Source organism: Primulina eburnea, chromosome 1 (genome assembly GCF_022965805.1).
Source record: "Primulina eburnea isolate SZY01 chromosome 1, ASM2296580v1, whole genome shotgun sequence".
Lineage (NCBI taxonomy): Eukaryota > Viridiplantae > Streptophyta > Magnoliopsida > Lamiales > Gesneriaceae > Primulina > Primulina eburnea.
In genome coordinates, this window is record NC_133101.1 from 52047077 (window position 1) to 52068352 (window position 21276).

The following is a 21276-nucleotide window of genomic DNA, read 5'->3' on the forward strand; positions in this document are numbered from 1 at the left end:
TTCTCAATCATATCCTCACTTCTCGTCGAGATTTTAAGAAGCTTACAAATAGGTACTTGTATATGTTTAATACCAGGAAAATGAATTATTATTATTATTTTAATTAAAATGAAAATATCACAATGATATATTAAAAATATTTTCTTCTGTCTATGTCGGAAAAATAAGATTACTTCAAATGTTTTGAAATAGAAGTACTTAGAAACGTAAAATCTTTATAAAACAATTCTTTTCAAATATTCTTAAAATTAAAACTATACACTGTTTTGAATAAGCATAATTAATTTGCAATAATGGATACTGTCTGAATATATATATAATTAATTATCAATATTGCCATGAAAATGTTATAAAATAAATTTTCAAAATTTTCTTACATAATAAATTATACTCTCTTTTGAATAGATATAATTAATTAGCAATATTGTCATAAAAATCTTGAAAAAAAGAGAAATAAATTACAGCATGCAATCTGATCTTGCAGACAACCTCTTAAAGAAATTAGTCGAAAATGGTGGAACCTTACTTCTCACCTTAGGATGTCTCAACAGAGAGAAATCTGCCACCAAGGCCACCATCTGCAGCGGCGTAACATACAGCACAATTCGACAACCAAGCAAAAGGCCACGAACAATACCGATTCTCTAGTATCTGTCTAGTTCAACAGAGCTTCGAATCTCTTACCCTGCATCATCAAGTCCCTCATCACATTCTGAATCCTCCCCCCGATGCTCCGCAGCCGGTGGTAACTATTACGCACGATGTCCGATGACTTAAACTTCGGGAACGTGTCAAATTCTTCGTCTAGCTCGTCAGGACCGACTGCATCTGCGTGCGAGAGACGTATGTCCATGTGGGGAGTATGCCTCGGCTTCCATCTGTATCGCCAGATACCGATGAAGAAAAGGTAGAAAGAGAAAGTGGGTAAGGCCAGTTCATGGAAGAAGACTAGTATTACAAGGACTATTTGAATTAGAATGGTTGTTAATGGATTTTTCCAATGGCTTATCTGATCAAACAATTTCACAATAGGGACCAGCCCTCCCATCACGTTCATTATCCTCATAAAGTTTGCTTTCGCCTTTAGAACGCTCCATAAATGCGATCAAACGCCTAGCATGTACAGATGTACTCCATGACCTCCTTTTTCAACTGCGGTTCAGCTCTTCCCAGCATGGCGGAGACTATCTGAATCGCTTGGAACTATAATATGTCGAGCTGGAAGACTGATAATGGATGGATGTTGTTGGAAACATAATTTCGGATGTTTGACAAACTATATATTTATTGGATTAACTGATCAAGAAATCGAACTACACAATTCAACTGACAGTTTGCCTAACTGAAGAGTAGCTCAGATTAATAAAGGCAACTGATACCAGCTGAATTGAATCTACAACTGACTGATCAGTTGGAAGCTGATCAGTTGATTCATTCAGTTATGAGCTTACCATCTATTGCTTATCAGCTGATCATTCAGTTGTACACGTTATCAGTTGAAAAGGACATTCAACCGTTCAACCGACAGTAGTACAAAGCAGACTGCAACTCGTAGTGGAACATCGCATTTCAGATTCTACAGTATACGAATGTCAGAAGAATAGTGACGTGGCAATCAACGGATATAAGATTCAAATATTTAATGTTACCTTTGAAAGAGAAGCCTATAAATAGGCGAGAAGAGCAGTCAAGAAGAAATACGAGAACTATTCTCAAAATCCTTGTTGTTACTCTGCTAAGATTTACTCATACTCAAAGTATAAAAAGCTCACGCTTATAAGATTCATTTGTAGCAGTTGAGGCTACCTTTCGAGCTAACTAGCACAAGCTATTTTGTATCACATTCGATCTTTAACTAGATCGGTTGTGCTAAGATCAGTCGTAGAACTGTGAAAATTTTTGTTAGCTAAGACTTTCAGTTTTGGCAGTGTTTAGTCCAAGCTGAAGTGGGTCTATACAATTTTTTTTTATCGATCAAAGTCTTTTAATGCATATCCTATCCTTGTGATAGAAGGGGTGACATAGGAGTATTTAATTCTCCGAACATCCATAACTCTCTTTGTGTTATCATTTCAGTTACTTATTCTATCTGTCAATCAGTTTATTTTCCACAACTGTTATCAGTTAAAATGATTGTCATTGACCGACAAGATTCTTGCTTCAGTTTGTCGCCAAACTGATACTTTTCGACGAAAAGATTTCATAATCTCCAAGTGTTTATTCAATCCCCATTCTAAACACTTTTCATTAAATAAACCGATTCTAACAAGTGGTATCAGAGCAGTGTTAATCTTGTCTGAGGATATTCTTATTCGAAATTGATCAGTATGTCTTCATTCAACAAAATATCCATGTTTTCCAGAGAAGAATTTGATGATTGGAAAATAAGAATGCAGACTCATTTAGCTGCACAAGATGAGGACATATGGTACGTCATTTTTTATGGTCCCATGAAGATTCTAAAAACCAATACAGCAGTTGTCATTTCTGATGGGGCACCTCAACGAATAGAAAAGCCCAGAGAGGAATGGAAAACTGAGGATAAAAGGAAAGCCAACCTAGATAATGTGGCTAAGGACATTTTTTACAAGACGCTGGATAAAATCACATTCAGCAAAATCAAGATGTGCAAAACAGCCAAAGAAATTTAGGAGAATCTGATCCAGCTGTGTGAAGGACATGAACAAACGAAAAAGAACAAACTTTCTGTTGCTGTTCAAAAATATGAAAACATCAAAATGAAAGCTGGAGAATCCATGCTTGAATATGATGAAAGAATCAGTGGTATTATAAATGAACTGAATGCACTTGAAAAAGTGTATTCGAACAAAGAAGTGGCATTAAAGGTGACTAGAGGTCTTCCCAAAGAATGGGATGTAAATACCACGGCTATGAGAGAGTCAAAGGATCTTAACAAGATCGAACTCCATGAAATGTTTGCTGATTTAAAGGCTTAATAGTTTGAACTAAGAACCAGAGAGGGTGAACCTTCAACTCCAACTACCACAACAGCTTTAACTGCAGTCAGACTGGAACCAACTGCTTCAGCTGACAAAACTAATGATCAACTGAGTAGTGATGCCATGTCATTGTTTGTTAAGAAATTTGGAAAGTTTATGAGGAAGAATCAAGCGAGTTTCCAAAAGTAGTATCAGAAAAGTCAACCCAAAGATGAATCCTATACTTGCTACAACTATGGCAAATCTGGTCATTTTATAGCAGACTGTCCAAAGCCAGAGAAGGACAGTCAAGGATCAACTGAGAAGGCAAAGAATCCTTATGAGCACAGAAAAAGGACCAGAGATGACAAGAAATCATCCAAAAAGAAGCATGAAGCGCTTCTGGCTGAAGAAAGCAAATCCAAGTGGGCTGAAACTGACAGTGATTAATCAGAACCAGAAAGCCCAAGCAGTTCAAGTGAAGAGGAAGAGGAAGCCAAATGCTTGATGGCTGACAATGAAGAACTGGAGTCAGCAAGTAAACATGTATTTGATTTCATTTATACTGATTTTACACGAGAGGAACTCATTACCACTCTAAATGACATGGTAGATAAGTATCACAAAATTGCTAAATCATTTCAGAAGGATAAAACTGAGCAAAATGATCTCCATGACAACAAAACAAAAATTGATAAATCAGTTGAACTGTTGAGTATAAAGAGGGAAATTTCACAGCAAAAAGCCGAACTAATTGAGAACCAAACCTTGATATATAAATTAAAAACTGAAATTTCCAAAAATAATGAACTGATTCAAGTTTGGAACAAGTGTATGTTAAGTTAACTGAAATGCAGAATGCCCAAAAATCAGTTGCTGACAAAACTGGTTTTGGTTTTAACGATCATGTTGAAAACTCTGCAAATGATACTCAGACCAAGTTGAATAAGAACAAAGGAAAGTATATTACCTTTGTAAAGTCAACTATGGTAAATGAATCTTTAGAACCAAGTAAACCGGCTCTTCAATTGACTGAGAGTAAGAACAAGGGCAAACGGCATGGAATTGGTTATAGCCCTGAGAGTACAACTGATATAATACACTGGTCACCTAAAGTGTTCAGACAGAAAAATAAGTACTCAAGGAATGGTCATCAAAATTACCTCAACTGTAAGCTAGTTCAGAAGAGATATCAAAAGAGCAGTCAGCGGAAGAAGGAAACAAAGCATATTGCTTCATCCTCACATCAGACATACAATGCCAAAAATTCGAGAAAAACCATTTGGAACACAACAATTAGGAAATCAGTGAGACTGATTCAAGTCTGGGTTCCTAAAAGACTAATCAGTTTAGGACCCAAATGAATATGGGTACCAAAAATTATACACTATACGTGATTACAGGTAACAAGTACAAAAAAAGAATCAGCATGGTACCTAGATAGTGGCTGTTCGCGACATATGACAGGAGATGCAAATTTTCTATCTCAACTAATCAGCTATACTGGACCAAACATCAGTTTTGGAGACAACTTCAAAGGTAAAACTGTGGGTAAGGGTAAGCTTATCCATGGTAACTGTACAATTAAAGATGTTTTGCTAGTTGAAAATTTGAAGTATAACTTGATAAGCATCAGTCAGTTATGCGACAACAACTTCTCACTTCAGTTTGATAAACACATTTGTTCAGTTAGAGACTCAACTGGTGAGGTTGTTCTCACTGGCAATCGTTGTGAAAACACTTACAAAGTAAGTTGGACTGAACAACCTAATGCACCAGTTTGTTTCATTGCTTCCAAATCTTCTAAAAACTGGTTGTGGCATAAGAGACTGAACCACCTGAATTTTAAATCTATTGCATATCTGAGTAATCATGATCTTGTAACTGGTTTGCCCAAAGTTGATTTTTCCAAAGACAAACTCTGTTCAGCATTCAGTTTGGTAAACAAGTAAGATCTTCATTTAAAGACAAAAAAAGGTTATAAATCTTCTTCCTGATGCTTAGAACTGTTACACATGGATGTTTTTGGTCCAATACAGTCACGAGTTTAAGGGGAATGAATACACTCTGGTGGTTGTAGATGATTTTTCAAGATTTACTCGGGTTATATTTCTCAAATCCAAATACCAAAGGGCTCCACAAATGATTAAGTTTTTCAAAAGTCTTCTAAATGAAAAATCAGTTGGAATTGATAAAATCAGGTCTGACAGAGGGACTGAATCAATCAAAATCTTTCAATTTTTTTAGAAAATACAAGGATCAAGCATGAGCTCTCAGCAGCTAGAACTCCTCAGTAAAATGTTGTAGCTGAGAGGAGAAATCGGACCCTTAAAGAAGCTACTAGAACAATGCTTGTTGATTCTGGTATCTCTCAAATATTTTGGGCAGAGGCAGTAAACACTGCATGTTATACTCAGAACAGATCTATGATTAATAAGAATGATATGAAAACACCTCATGAGATCTGGCATGGAAGAAAAAGTGTGGTCTCTTATTTCAAGATATTCGGCTGTAGATGTTTTATTCTTTATAACGGTAAAAACCATTTAAATGCCTTTGATGTTAAATATGCAGAGGGAATATTTCTTGGATATTCTTCAGTTAGCAAAGCATATAGAGTCTTTAATAAGAATTATTTAAATATTGAAGAATCCATCCATGTTAATTTTGATGAAAAACTGTTAATTGATAAGACAACTGATCCAGTTGAGCTAGTTGATCGACTTACAGTAATCGGTTTGGAAGATGATGAAGATTAAGGAATTACATCAATCGAAACATCCTTCAAACACCTGAACCAGAAATATTATATCAATCGGTTGGACAGGAACCTGCTCACATAATGAACGTGATGGCTATTGATTTTGACTCTATCTTTACTGTGAAAGACGAAGGAATCAAGAATGTTTTTCTGAAACTAGAAGCAGCTGAATTAAAATTATTCTTGGGTTTATCTTCCCAAGAAATCTATCCCAAAGAGATTCAGGATATTTATGCAAATGGATTCGTTGATCAGAACGGATCAAGACTACTGTGAATGGTCAATTGTTGGTCATCGAGGAAGAATTATTTTGCAACCTTTTTCAGCTGCATACTGACGGGCTAGCTTATCTCACTGAAGTTAAATCATCTGATATTGAAGAAATGCAAACCCTACTCTCAGCTGATGATCGGAAAATCAAAGTTTCTGATCCCAAAAAGGAACTGAAGCCAGAAGTACAACTGCTGGCAGATATAGTAGCAAAGGAGCTCTTGGCAAAGGCTGTATCCTTTGCTGCACTGACTTTGGAAAAGTTTCAAGCCATGACTGTTATTATGGTTGGTCGGAAGGTGAACTAGAAGAACATCATCTTCAACACTTTGAGGAATATGTTTCAGTCGACCAAGCAGTCCAAGGGTTTTGTGGTGCAGCTAATCTATTTGATGAAGGTCAAGGGGATAGTGGCTGATGATTCAGAGAGATCATCCAAACTGAAAATCTTCAACGCCAAAAATGTTCAACCACCGAAGCAAAAGTTGGAAATGTCACCTGAACAATTTCTGAAAATCAAGAAGGAGATTGGGACTCAAGAAGCTCCCAAATTAGTCCAAAAGAATAAGACTGTCCTGAAGAAGACAATCAAACACAAGTTGATTGTCAGTGAATCTGATTCCGAGAAGAATCTGTCTCCCAAAGTTATCAAAAAGCCAAGGACTTTGAAGACTAATCCTGTTGCAACAGTTGGAACCATGCCAATTGATAGCTTAATGGAATCGGAAGCTCAACAGCCTATCAAGGCTGTTCTTCTGACATCAGTTCTAGCTGAAACTGCAATTGAGGATCAGTTGCTTCTTTCCTTCATTCTACCGAAGAAGAAAGTCACTGAATCTGATGACAAGAAGAAAATTGCTGGAGTCAAAGCTCCACTGATCACTATCTCTAGCTACACTCCTCTACCTTTTGCCAGACCAAAAGGGGTGGTGCTCAGAGAGGGCATTGATGTAACTACCTTAGGATTGAGCATTCATCATATTTTGACTGATACAAAGGGCAAAGGCAAAATGCAAGAAGATCCCAAACCAACAAATGCTATTCAAACTCACATTGATCTCATTTAGCAAGAGGTCAATGAATTTTCAGAAGAAAAACTCAAATTTTTGATGAGTGGGTCAAATTCAGGACTCAAGTTTTTTCCAAAGACCTTCAAAAAAAGTCTAAACTGTGAAAGTTCATTCACTTAGAGAATGTAGTTATGAAAGCAGTAAAGGCATCAACCGTTGCTCAAATTCTGGAAAGGAAGAAATATTTCTTTAATCTTATAAGAGAAAAGAAGCTACAAAAGATAGTTGATGAGCTGCGACAAAACTTTAATCCTACGAGTCCAACTGCATTCAATGATAAAGCAGTGTATGCCCAATTGGAAACGGATCTTATAGATCACAAGGAGAAATCAAACAGTGGGAATTGAATCAAGAGCTGATCATCCCAGCGACTTCTCAAGATTTCTCAACTGAAGATCCAGCTGAAAAGTCAGCTGAAGAGCCTTTTAAGGACACTGCTGCTACTTCTTCTCAAAAGGCAGTTGTACCTTCATCTTCAGTTGCTCAAAATTCATCATTGACAGCACCTCCTACTGATGATTCAACAATTTATTATGAAGCTGAATTTTCATTGACAAATCTTGATGAGGTCATCACGTCAGTTACCACTGATCTTCACTTTGATTTATTCAGAACAGTTGAGGATGATGCATTAACTGAGAAACTAGCCGATACATTTGTTGTTGAGGCATCAGTAGAAACTGTTTGTGTTGAAGAATCAGCTGCTCAAGCTGAAATTACTGAAGAACCAGCTGTGATGATTATTCTTGAAGAAACTGTCGAACCAGTGACTGCACATATAATTTTTGAACCAACTACACTCAGCTACAGTTGAAGGAGTGCCGACTGAAGAGCCAGGTTCTCAACCAACTGAAGAACCAATTGCTCATCAAACTGAAGAACCATTTTCGACCATGGATCTTCATTTTGTCTCTTCTCCTTCACAGCTTCAACAAAAGCAAGCAACTGAAACTATTTCGGAATTATCGGAACACATAACTGAAACAAATGAAGGCACCTTGGTCGTGTTTACTCAACATTAAAGGGTGCATAGTCCAGAACCCTCCAGAGTTTTGTCTCCTAAAATTTCTGATACAGAAGCTTTGATTGAAGAAATTCACACAGTTCAGCAAAATCTCTACAACATGATGAATGCAATCTCTGCAATTCAATCGACTAAGCTTTCACATTCATTAAAGCTAAACTCTAATCATGAATCTACATCTAGCAGACTAAATCAGCTCACTCAGCATGTCAATTCTCTCTACATTCATATCAACGAAATCAAGAAAGACAGACTGTGACTGAATCTCATTTCCAAACTCAACAATTAGTTGGCAAACGTTTTGATTCTTTGCAAAGTATGGTCACCAAAAAGATTGAATTACTGCAAGAAGTTGTGCTAAATGCAGTGAAAGATATTGCAGCTGACGTTTGCATCTTATCTCGAAGAGTTGAGGTGATTGACAAAAAGGGTGAAGCAGATAGATTGATGAAAGAAGGTGATTGACAAAAAGGGTGAAGCAGATAGATTGATGAAAGACTAGTAGATCAGAAGAAGACAAGGGATTTTTCTTGTACGAATCTGTACACTAAAAAATTATTTTATCTACAATAAATTTGAAGAACCTTTATTTAGTTCAGTTGATCAGTTCATACTTTACAAGTTTTGTCAAACACCAAAAAGGAGAAAATTGTTGGAAACATAATTTCGGCTGTTTGACAAACTATATACTTATTGGACTAACTGATCAAGAAATCGAACTACACAATTCAAATGACAGTTTGCCTAACTGAAGACTAGCATTAGTAAAGGCAACTGATACCAGCTGAATTGAATCTACAACTGACTGGTCAGTTGGAAGCTGATCAGTTGATTCATTCAGTTATGAGCTTACCAGCTATTGCATATCAGCTAATCATTCAGCTGTACACATTATCAGCTGAAAAATACATTCAACCGTTCAACCGACAGTAGTACAAAGTAGACTGCAACTCGCAGTGGAACGCCGCATTTCAGAGTCTACAGTGTACGAATGTCAGAATAATAGTGAGGTGGCAATCAACGCATATAAGATTCAAATATTATTTAATGTTACCGTTGAAAGAGAAGCCTATAAATATAAGAGAAGAGCAGTCAAGAAGAAATACGCGAACTATTCTCAAAAACCTTGCTGTTACTCTGCTAAGATTTACTCATACTCAAAGTATAAAAAGCTCATGCTTATAAGATTCATTTGTAGCAGTGGAAGCTACCTTTCGAGTTAACTAGCACAAGTTATTTTCTATCACATTCGATCTTTAACTAGATCAGTTGTGATAAGATCAGTTGTAGAACTATGAAAATTGTTGTTAACTAAGAGTTTCAGTTTTGGCAGTGTTTAGTCCAAGCTGAAGTGGATCTGTATAATTTTTGTATCGATCAAAGTCTTTTAGTGCATATCCTATCCTTGTGATAGAAGAGGTGACATAGGAGTATTTAATTCTCCGAACATCCATAACTCTGTATGTGTTATCATTTCAGTTACTTATTATATCTGTCAATCAGTTTTGTAACGCCCCAGATTTGATGATTGTCCTCACTGTATCAAGACGAGTCTTTCCAGCGTGCTTATGTCCTCACTCACACGCACCCTAGAAAGCTTCCCAGAAGGTCACCCATCCCAAAATTGTCCCAAGTCAAGCACGCTTAACTTTGGAGTTCTTATGTGATGAGCTACCGAAAAGAAGATGCACCTTCGATATGAGTAGTACCAATCAAATCTTATAAGCTCTCTTCAACTGCACAGTCCATTACATTGAACAGTCTCGGAATCCCTCTCCTTCCGGTGTAAGAACGGTTCATTCATGTTCCCTCAACCTAGAAGCCTGCCAGGAGCCGCTCATTGTCCGTGCCACCTCTCATGGCACCGGCAATCACCCTCGCCCTCTTCGGCCCCGGGCCTCACAAGTTTATTTTCCGCAACTGTTATCAGTTAAACTGATTGTCATTGACCGACAAGATTCTTGCTTCAGTTTGTCGCCAAACTGATACTTTTCGACGAAAAGATTTCATAATCTCCAAGTGTTTATTCAACCCTCCTTCTAAATGCGACTAATGGCTGAGTTTTAGCATGTTGATATATGATGTGTAGGAGAATCTCACAGCTAACTGAACTTCCCCCGTCTTTTCGACGCCGGCCAGTTTCAGCACGAGTAGAGGGTATGAGTTTGTGTAAACATGTTCTGTTTCGAGGTTGGATAGCCTTATCCTAACTTTTCCCATGCTGGCATATTTTCCTCCTTGCAAATGATCGTTGTCAAACCTACGATCGTGATGACAGTACAAGGATCGAATACCTCCCATGTGTATTGTTCATAATATTTTGGTGAAATGTTGTCGATGATTGTCCTTATTCATACCCATTTAGGGCCATATTTAGCCACACAGTATGCATATGTGGTTCCTCTTCCATATTTTGATTTAATCAGTGACAGACCCGCGGTGCTTATGATTTCTAGCTCGGTAAGACCACTGCTCGATTTCCAAAGAATTTTGTAACTTGGTCTGTAATCATTGCTATAATATGTTGACTCATCCAACACATGGTACCCACCATCCAAGCTAAGCCTCGAGTGAATTTTGCTAGCAAATTTAGTATCCTTCTTTTCTCCCTCAAAAATTGTATGCTTCTCAAGATTTTGCCACTTGGCTGATACTGGCTTGTTGTCGGGTCGTTCAGGGTATTGAGATTCACGTTCCTTATTTAGATGTTCCATATCTTAGAATATCTTTATTTCCTATATTTCTTGATTCCTAGTCTTTAGGCGCAAGCTTAGCTACTGATTGTTTGTTTTCCTATATTAGATGTATAGATGGCTGTATATATTGGACACATTGTAACCAATGGAATTAATCTTTTTGGTTCATCGTCTCCATCAACATGGAATGAACTTTGCAAGAGATATGGGAAAGCAATGAAAAAAAAGGAGTTCTCTAATCTCAGTCAAGAAGATGGACAACCCTTAACACAATACTATACCTGTAAGGTCTAAAATTACGACGACGTAATCCAACGACATGCAAATCTAGGAATTCTGAAAAATGGGTAATTAAATTATTGCTTACTTGATTATGTGATATGCATGATTATATGTTAAATAGGATTTTATGGTCATTATGCATAAAATTGTAATTTTGAGTATTATTCAAATTGCGATCGAAGAACGGAGACCGATGGCTGAAAAACGTAAAATGTTTTATTAAATAATTATTTTTAATTATTTAAAAATATGATTGTGGGATTTTCTTATTTTTGAAAATAAGGGATTTTTAGGTGATTTTATACGTCGGGACGTAAATTTTATCGGTGTTGGTTTTTCAACAAAAATACGAACTTTATAGCAACCCGGCTATTAAATTCACAATATTTTAACCAAAAATATTTTAATACTTTAATTAAATCCTAATTAAGCATTTAATGGGCCTAAATTATGAGCTTAATAGGCCTAAGCTTAACTAAGGATTTTATTATTATATATTAAGCTAATCACCCCAAACCCTATGTATTCTACTCACGTCTAATTTCTGAAATCTCTCCCAACCACTCTCAACCCCACATCACACACACTCACAATTTCAAGAGAAAATTCGAAGGGTGCTAAGGGAAACAAGCCAAAGGTTTCGTCCCGTTCTTCGTCGCCAACGGTTTTTCGTGCGTATATAATGCAAAGGCACGCCATATTCTCCTTTTTACTCATCATTCACACCATAGTAATTTTTAAAATTAGTTTGCATGGAAAACAAGGGATAACTTGTGATATTCACGTTCTTTTCATGTGTTGGTTGTTTTTGGCTTGTTTTTTATTTCATATTCATGTTATTATGTGGTTATGAGGGCTGCCATGTTAGGAGTACAATCAAGGGGGTTTACTCGAAGCCTTAGGGTCATAAAACTCAACCATAACACAGCACTCGATCAAGGGAAATAAGCTGAACCACTTTTCTATCAAGGGGGATGAGGGGCTCGTCTTTTTGAGTTGGGTTGCTTGGCTGGTGTTCGGTTGGGACCATGGCTTGGCTAGGGTGAGTGAGGGGTCAAGGGAAGAGTCCTAGCCATGCTAGTACTCGAAATCCAGGGGCTGGGAGGAGTCCTTGCCAACAAGGACTCCACCCGAGAATAAATTGTGAAAGTTCCGCAGTTTGGCAGCAGCTTGTGCAGGCTTGTGGCTCGGCCAGGGGCTTTGGGGCTGGGCTAGGTTAGTTCCTTAGGGTCCTAGGAAGGTGCTTGAGGGGATGGTTCAAGATTTGGCTTGGTGGTTGGGGCCTTAGCAGCAAAAAACATGGGAAACGTGAGTTGGCACCAAGGGGGTTGCGTGAGGTTGCTGTCAGCTTCAGGGGTTCGCTGCTCGGGTTTATGGGCTTGGGCTGGTCTGGGTCCAGTCTAGGCGTGGTCCAGGGATGGTCAGTGTTAGGTGGGTTCGGTGGTTAAGGGTTGGGAGAAGTCCTAGACTAGTTAGGAACTCTTTTGTTCAAAGACACTAACACACGCACACAAGCATGCAATCGGGCCTTCTGTCCAGCAAGTTTTTGAGCGGGCCAGGGTCGGGTTTTTGGGATGGGCTTGGTCAGGAGGGTCCTTAGGTGGGTTGGCTAGGTTTTGGCTCAAGGTGGCTCGATGAAATTAGGAGATGGATCGATGTGTTCGATAAAGTGTCAATTTCGAATTTAATTAGACTAAAATTGAATCCATGGGTCCACGGGGGTGGCTCATGACTTTTAAGGGTAGAATAAATATTAAAAATGTTATGTCAAAAATTTGGAATCAAAATAACGAGTTTTGGATTTATTCGGGATTTAATTACCGCACGAAACGCTAATTAACGAGTTAATTGAAACGACTAATTTTAGGCTTTATAAAATTATGAAAAATTAGGTTTAAACTTAATAATTATTATAAGTCTAAGTTTTTAATTTGGGAATGATATATTAAGCTTTGGTTAATTCGGGATTAAAACACATTAATACGTTACATTTAAAGATTAATTTAAAAGTCGTCGATTTAAGTCAAATAAAAATATGAGAAAATTCAAGTAGGCTAATTATTGGGGACATGTTAGAGTCAAGAAAATTAAGAAAAAATCAAAAACGTGAAATTTTACGTCTAGGGGTAAAGCGGTCATTTTATACCTAGAAATTAGTAAACGTCATGGAAGTGTTCTGAATGCTATTTTATATGCTAATATGATTATTTTCAATGATTACGTATGTTTATGAATTTTGATATGTTAATATGTCAATTTTAAATGTTTATGAATTTTTAAGATGTTAAAACGTTTATGTTTACGGGTTTTTAATATGTTAAAATGTTTATTTTAAATTGTTTATGGATGTTTATGATTTTAATATGTAAAATTATGATTTTTAAATATTTATGAATTTTTATGGTTTAACATTGACATTTAAAAGATATGTTGCATGCTTGGTTTAAAAGAAAAATGATATTATATGCATGTTTTATTAAGTGATGGAAATACGAAATGTTGAAGGACGTTAATGGATTGTGACTAAATATGTTGGAAATATCGTGAGGCTTATAGTCCTAGTGGGAACCCGACGATCGTGTTTCCTTGGATACGGATACAAATACGAATACGTGATACGAATACGAATATGTTAACACGTTGGCCAAGGCCCAGTTGACGGGTGAGAGTGTCGCTGGTGTCCCCGCCGCCCTGTACTGTGGTTACATGTAGATGGATCCATCGCCCAATACTATTAAGAATACGAGTCACAATCACGATCTGAATTCAACAAACACGAACATGAACATGAATATGGATATGGATACGAATATGAATATGTTTATATGATTATGTTTATGAAAATGTTTAAGTTAAAGTTTATGTATTATTATGAAAACGATATTTAAGTACAAGTAATTTTCACTGTTGTCTGTGAACTGTATTACGTATTACTAGTTATCAAGGATATGACATATTGAGTCTTTAGACTCACTAGGTGTGTGTGATGCAGGTTATATTAATAACTATGATATTTGAGGACTTGATGGGTGATTTTGCTGGACTGTCGATGAACACAACTCGAGGACCAGCGCTTCTTCTTTTCCGCATTTACGTTTTATGGTTCATGATTTACGTCAAAGATTTTAAGACTATTTATTTATGTTTTTGAGAGATTTTGAGCGGTTTATTATGGGCTATACGTTTCAAACTTATTGCTTTTTAGGTTGGTAAAACATGCGATGATTTCATTTTTATGACTATTTCACTTGATTTTTTAAAATGCTAGTTAATGGATGTTTTATTTTAAAATATTTTTATGGAGTTTAGTACATGGCCGAAAAATTGGGAAATTTTTTTTTTCTAGTACTTTTAAAGCAATAAAAAGGGCAGACGTTTCAATACCAAATTCAAAACCTTGTGGGAGGAATTACAAATTTGTGACCCCTTGTCCCATTGCAGGTGTGAAGCAGCAAAAAGATTTCAAGAACATCGCGAAAGGGAAAAAGCTCATCAAATTTTACTGGGTTTGAACAGCAATTTTGATAGGTTAAGGTCTCATGTGTTATCAATGGAACCAGCACCACAACTCAACAAAATTTTCTCTTTGGCAATACAAGAAGAACAAAAATTTCTTATGCAAAAGGATACAGATCAACCATCTACTATAGAATTTGCAGCGTTCGCAACAAGGCAAAATGATGACGAAAAGAACTATTCAAATAGAGGCCAAAACTCAGCAAATCGGTCTAAAAAGAGATGTGTCTATTGTGGCAATAATGTAAACATCAAGGAAGAATGTTTTGAGATCATAGGGTATCCTCCCAATTGGAAAAACAACCAACAAAACCGTGGAAGCAATGGAAAAGGTGCCTTGAGGCAGCGACAAGTCTACAACAATATAGCCACAGCAGGGTCCCGATCATCAAGCCTTGGTGAGCAAGGCTACAACAATACAACCACATCAGGATCATGATCATCAAGCCTTGGTGAACAGCAATGGCGTAACTCAGGACCAGGAAATCATGAGCTTAACACTGCACAACATCAAGTTCAGCAAACTCTGGGACTAACAGCAGATCAATGCTCTAAATTGATGTCTTTTCTCACATCATCTACCAATCAGAACAATGGTAATGAAGGTTTAGAAAACTTTGCAGGTAAAATTTCCTTGACTAATGATCCTTGGATTGTTGATAGTGGTGCCTCCAATCATTGATGGAGGATAAGAGGCAATTTGATCACTATGTGAATGTTTTGACACACCCAAATGCAAAAATACCAGATGGTTCTTCCCTCTCAGTCACTCATGTTGGTGATGTACGCATTACACCAAACATTGAGTTAAAAAAGGTTTTGTGCATACCTGGTTTTAAATATAACCTCCTTTCAATCTCTAAGATAACTAATGACCTGAACTGCTCAGCCACATTCTTTCCTAATTTATGTATCTTCCAGGACCTACGTACGAGGACATTGATTGGAGCGGGTAAGCTGAGAGATGGCGTTTATCAAATGGAACGAAAATATGGAATAGCGAGTCGAAGTGTTCTTGAAACAGATTATTTTTTGTGGCACATGCGATTAAGACATTATCCATTTAGCAAATTTAAATTTATTTTTGAGAATTCTCCTTCTAATAATTTTCGTGAATTTTGTGATGCATGTCATAGAGCAAAGCAAACTCGTTTATCTTTTCCTATCAGCAATAAAAAAAAAAAAGGATCAATTGTTTTGACCTTATTCATATGGATGTTTAGAGTCCTTATTCAATTCATTCATTAAGTGGTGCTAATTTTTTCGTGACAATAGTGGATGATTGTTCTAGATGTACTAGGGTTTATCTTATGAAAGATAAATCACAAGCTTATGATTATCTAACCATGTTGTACCATCTTGTGCAAAACCAATTCCATTCCAGGATCAAGGTGATAAGAAGTGATAATGTGGGAGAGTTTGTTTCAAACAGAATGAGGGATTTTCTTACTAATCATGGGATAGAACACCAAACTACATGTGCCTATACACCACAACAAAATGGGAGAGTGGAACGAAAACACTGTCATATATTTGAGGTAACACGTTCTTTATGCTCCCATGCACACTTGCCATTAAAATTTCGGGGAGAGTGTGTTCTTACTATAGTCCATCTCATAAATTCGATGCCCACACCCATTCTTGCCAATAAGAGTCCCTATGAAGTTCTATTCCATAAGAAACTTGATTATGACCATTTGAGAGTTTTTGGCTCCCTATGTTTCGTTCATGATAAACCAAGAGACAAATTTTCACATAGAGCACATCGTTGCATCTTTTTGGGATATCCACATGGAAAAAGGGGTTATAAGGTTTATAATTGGAAAAACAGAAATTGTATGTGTCTAGAGATGTGATATTCCATGAAAGGATTTTTCCATTCCAAACTAACACCAACCTGAATACACCAGTTCCATCACTGTCGGTTGACCAATCAGCACATCCTTCAGCTCATGGTGTATCCGACCAAATCGAGCATGTTCAGATTAACAATTATCCAAATGATGACACAGGCGAAGAGATTACCAGAATGACCTCACCAGTCAGATCTCCATCTCTCAACCACAACACACCTGAAATTCATCGTTGTAGTTCCCAAACCAATAATCCCACTCAACCTGAACCAATCACCAATAATGAAATTAGCTCTTCTCTCTTCCAACGACCAGTCAGGTCCCGACGTGTGTCCACAAAGCTCTCTGGCTTCGACTATGAGCTATTGCCATCCTTAGCGCCATCACAAGGCTCTCATCCATCAGCGAACTCTGGTATGTCCTATCCTCTTTCAAATTGTCTATCTTATTCTCGTTTTACTAATAGCCACAAAGCCTTCTTGGCCTCTATTTCTTCATTGGATGAGCCTAAATTTTTCCATCAAGTTGTCAAAGACCTAGGTGGCAACATGCGATGCAGCAAGAAATTCGTGCATTGGAGGAGAATCATACATGGACTTTGGAACATTTACCGCAAGGCAAACATGCCATTGACTCTAAATGGGTCTATAAAATTAAATATCGATCCGATGGTACTGTTGAGTGTTTTAAGGCGCGTTTGGTCGCTAAGGGATTCACGCAAGTTGAAGGGTTAGACTATCGTGATACATTTGCACCAGTTGCCAAGATTACAACTTTACGATGTTTGCTTTCAGTTCCTGCCATACGTCACTGAGAGTTACATCAACTGGACGTAAACAATGCCTTTCTCCATGGAGGCTTACATGAGGAAGTCTACATGAAATTCCCACAAGGATTTGCTAAACCACGTGATAATCGTGTTTGCAGGTTAAGAAAATCCCTTTACGGACTTAAGCAAGCATCACGAAATTGGATCCAAACATTTTCTAAGTCTCTTCAACATTTTGGTTTTCAGCAAAGTGCAGCAGATAACTCCTTGTTTACATTGGTACGAGATAATCATTTTGTAGCTTTGCAGGTTTACGTTGATGATGTCGTTCTAACAGGAAATGATTTGCACATTATAAGTCAAGTAAAGGACTATTTGGACTCAACCTTTCGCATCAAAGATATAGGGACCCTTAAATATTTTCTCAGCATTGAAGTGGCACGCAACAAAGAAGAAATCACACTTAGCCAACGAAAAATATGCACTATATCTCCTTAAAGAGGTGGGCTTATTGGATGCTAAACCAGCAAGCTTCCCCATGGAATCACGACACAATCTTGCTGCCAATGTTGGAGATCTAGTTTTAGATGTGGGACAATATCGCCGGTGTAACGATCATGGGCCATTAGGCTGAACCAACAGAGGCCTCGGCCCATACCCACGCACCACTACTGGTCATGGGTCGTTAGGATGGTCCAGCATGGGCCTCGGCCCATGCCCATGCACCGCCACTCACAGAATATCCCACTCCTGGAAAGTGGTTTCTTTCGCCTTCCCCAACACTTGAACCTAGGACCTCCAGGATAAGTACCTAGATTCCTAAGTGTTGGTACCAGGCGAGGCCGAGGCCCATGCTGGACCATCCTAACGATCCATGACCAGTAGTGGTGCGTGGGTATGGGCCGAGGCCTCTGTTGGTTCAGCCTAATGGCCCATGATCGTTAAAAAAAAAGGCGCCTTTTTTTTGTAACGATCATGGGCCATTAGGCTGAACCAACAGAGGCCTCGGCCCATACCCACACACCACCACTGGTCATGGGTCGTTAGGATGGTCCAGCATGGGCCTCGGCCCATGCCCATGCACCGCCACTCACAGAATATCCCACTCCTGGAAAGTGGTTTCTTTCGTCTTCCCCAACACTTGAACCTTGGACCTCCAGGATAAGTACCTAGATTCCTAAGTGTTGGTACCAGTTGGGCTAGTAGCTCAACTGGTACCAACACTTAGGAATCTAGGTACTAATCCTGGAGGTCCTAGGTTCAAGTGTTGGGGAAGGCGAAAGAAACCACTTTCCAGGAGTGAGATATTCTGTGAGTGGCGGTGCATGGGCATGGGCCATCCTAACGACCCATGACCAGTAGTGGTGCGTGGGTATAGGCCGAGGCCTTTGTTGGTTCAGCCTAATGGCCCATGATCGTTACAGCCGGCTCATTGGTAGACTGTTGTATCTGACCATTACACGGCCTGACATCACTTACCATGTACAAGTTCTATGCCAATTCATGCAAGACCCTCGAATGCCTCATTTAAATGTAGAATTTCACATTCTTCGTTACTTAAATTCTGCGCCTGGTCAAGGCATCACCATTTCTTCTTCGAACTCATTACACTTGACAACCTATTGTGATTCGGTTAGGCAAGTTGCCCCACACTAGACGATCGACCATTGGCTACATAGTCTTCCTTGGACAAATTCCCATCTCTTGGAAATCAAAGAAACAAATTACAGTTTCATGATCTTCAGCTGAATCTGAATATCGAGCAATGGCAAATGCAACATGTGAGTTAATGTTGTTATGATCCCTATTTTTGGAGCTCAAAGTTACATTCTCGTCGCTTATGTCACTCATTTGTGACAACCAAGCTGCTTTCCACATCATTGCCAATCCACTTTTCCACGAACGAACAAAGCACATCGAGATAGATTGTCATTTCGTCGTGATCGGCTGCTTAGTAATGAGATACGAACTTCTCATGTTCGCTCAAGTGATCAAGTTGGAGATCTTTTCACAAAAGCACTAGGATTCAGACAGTTCCATCACTTATTAAGCAAGTTGGGCATTTGTAATCTTCATGCTCCAACTTGAGGGGGAGTGTTGTGATTCACGTTCCTTATTTAGATGTTCCATATCTTAGAATATCTTTCTTTCCTATATTTCTTGATTCTTATTCTTTAGGCACAAGCTTAGCTACTTATTGTTTGTTTTCCTATATTATATGTATAGATGGCTGTATATATTGGACACATTATAATCAATGGAGTTAATCTTTCTGGTTCATCGTCTCCATCAATATTTTACCTCACAGGGATGGTGTTTAGCAGAAACATGCATTTGCCCAAGATTTCGTCTTTGTTGGGTGCTAATCGATCCTCCAAGTTCAAGATGAGTGGCTCCTCGAATGGCTCCGCAACTACTAAAACTAAATCCTCATTCCAAGATGGATACACACTCTTCAATGGATATATTCTCGTTTTAAGAGCCTGGTTTCCAAGATTATCCTTCACAAAAACTTCAGGAAGCCTGCTCTTGTCACTTGGCCGCAAATCTTGGCATTGAATCACATTAACTTTGAGATACCAAAGCCTTGGAGAAAGGTACACCTTACCACGAAATTTTTGAAACTCCAACACTGCCAACAGCTTCTGCATCAGAATGCCATGCATCATGAAACACCTCGTCTGCCTGAGTACCTTTCCAAAGAGCTGGCATTATTTCCCCGTCTGAGATTTTCACCTCTCTTTTCTTCGAGCTTGTACCATTGTGGTGCCAAGGGACTATCAGGCGGAACACATCGTGGGATGTCAACAAGATCAAAGGTGACTTTACCAATAAAATCATCTACCACAAAATCATTTTCCTTCACAATCACGTCAACATATGAAGCTTGAAGCTGGTCCTAGGAGAAGGCAAAAACGAGATTCCACTGTGGTTTAGTCTTTTTTGAAAAATGCTTTGTGATTCCCTTGTAGTTACCAAGCTTTACTTCTACATATGGATCACCTACATATGGATCACAAGAACCGTTAACATGCATTGCGGGTAATTCTTTAGCTTTTACAACTCGAATATAGAGATCTTCCATCTGCTCAACGAGGTCATATGCACAGATAACCTTGTCACCACTAGTGATCACCCCTGAGCCAACTATTTTGGGAGCCGTCTGCTTCAGAGCTAACTCTTCGGGTACCGGACCCCACGTCATTTTCTTGGATTATCTTTGAATATTATCAGTCCACTGGTCTCAAAAACTTCGTAGCTGCCAGTTATTGGTATCACTTCTCTCATGCGAACAGATATATGGCTTAGGCTTCTTCACTCATCTACACGAGTTTCCTGAGACAATGATTTTGATGCAAGTTGGTTACAAGATTCAGCCGTTCCATGGATTATTGAAATAAGTCATAACAAATGGATAAAACCTTAAAGAAAGAATGGAGATTTGATCAGGATCACATAATCCAACTGATCGAATAAAACCAGAATCTGCTAATCATCTTGGAATGAATTGACGTCAATTCATCACAATCTTTATCGCCAAAAAAATTGATTCTTTAACCGAAGAATTTCAAGATAAAGAACAACGAAACATGGATGACTGAAATATTTCTCATTAACAACTGGACGAAAGAACCTTAAATTTTTTTCAGAGTTATCAACCAAGAACACGCAGCGCCTTTGTATAATAACTAGCCATCAAGAAGAAAATCCACCAAAAAGAAAACATTATGCTTGGCCGGAACCAAAAAATTAACACTATTTGTACTAAAACTTCCATTCACGGCAGGAAAACAGATAACATAAATCATAAAAATAACATAAATCATAAAAATGATTGCTTCATTGATAAGCATTTAGTAAGCATAAAAATGATCCACTGTTCCATCCATGCAAGCAAGGATTTGAAATAAAGACAAGAAATTAAATAATAACGATGTTCTTACTTTTTCTGAAAACATGGAAGTGATACCCATCCAATAAAAGGGTGTGCGTGAAATGTGTCTTTTATTTTATTTTTGGCGTCGCAGGTTTGGGCGGGGGTGGGGATGATTCAAATTGATTGGAGAGTTGCTGCAACTAAATTGGAAAGCTAGTA

The 21276-nt window shown here is 38.1% G+C and overlaps 1 pseudogene; it reads right to left on the bottom strand.

The window, feature by feature from the left end:
* Positions 1 to 458: 458 nt before the first annotated feature.
* Positions 459 to 20596, bottom strand: LOC140812396 (multiple C2 domain and transmembrane region protein 5-like; annotated as a pseudogene).
* Between the last annotated feature and the right edge of the window lie 680 nt (positions 20597 to 21276).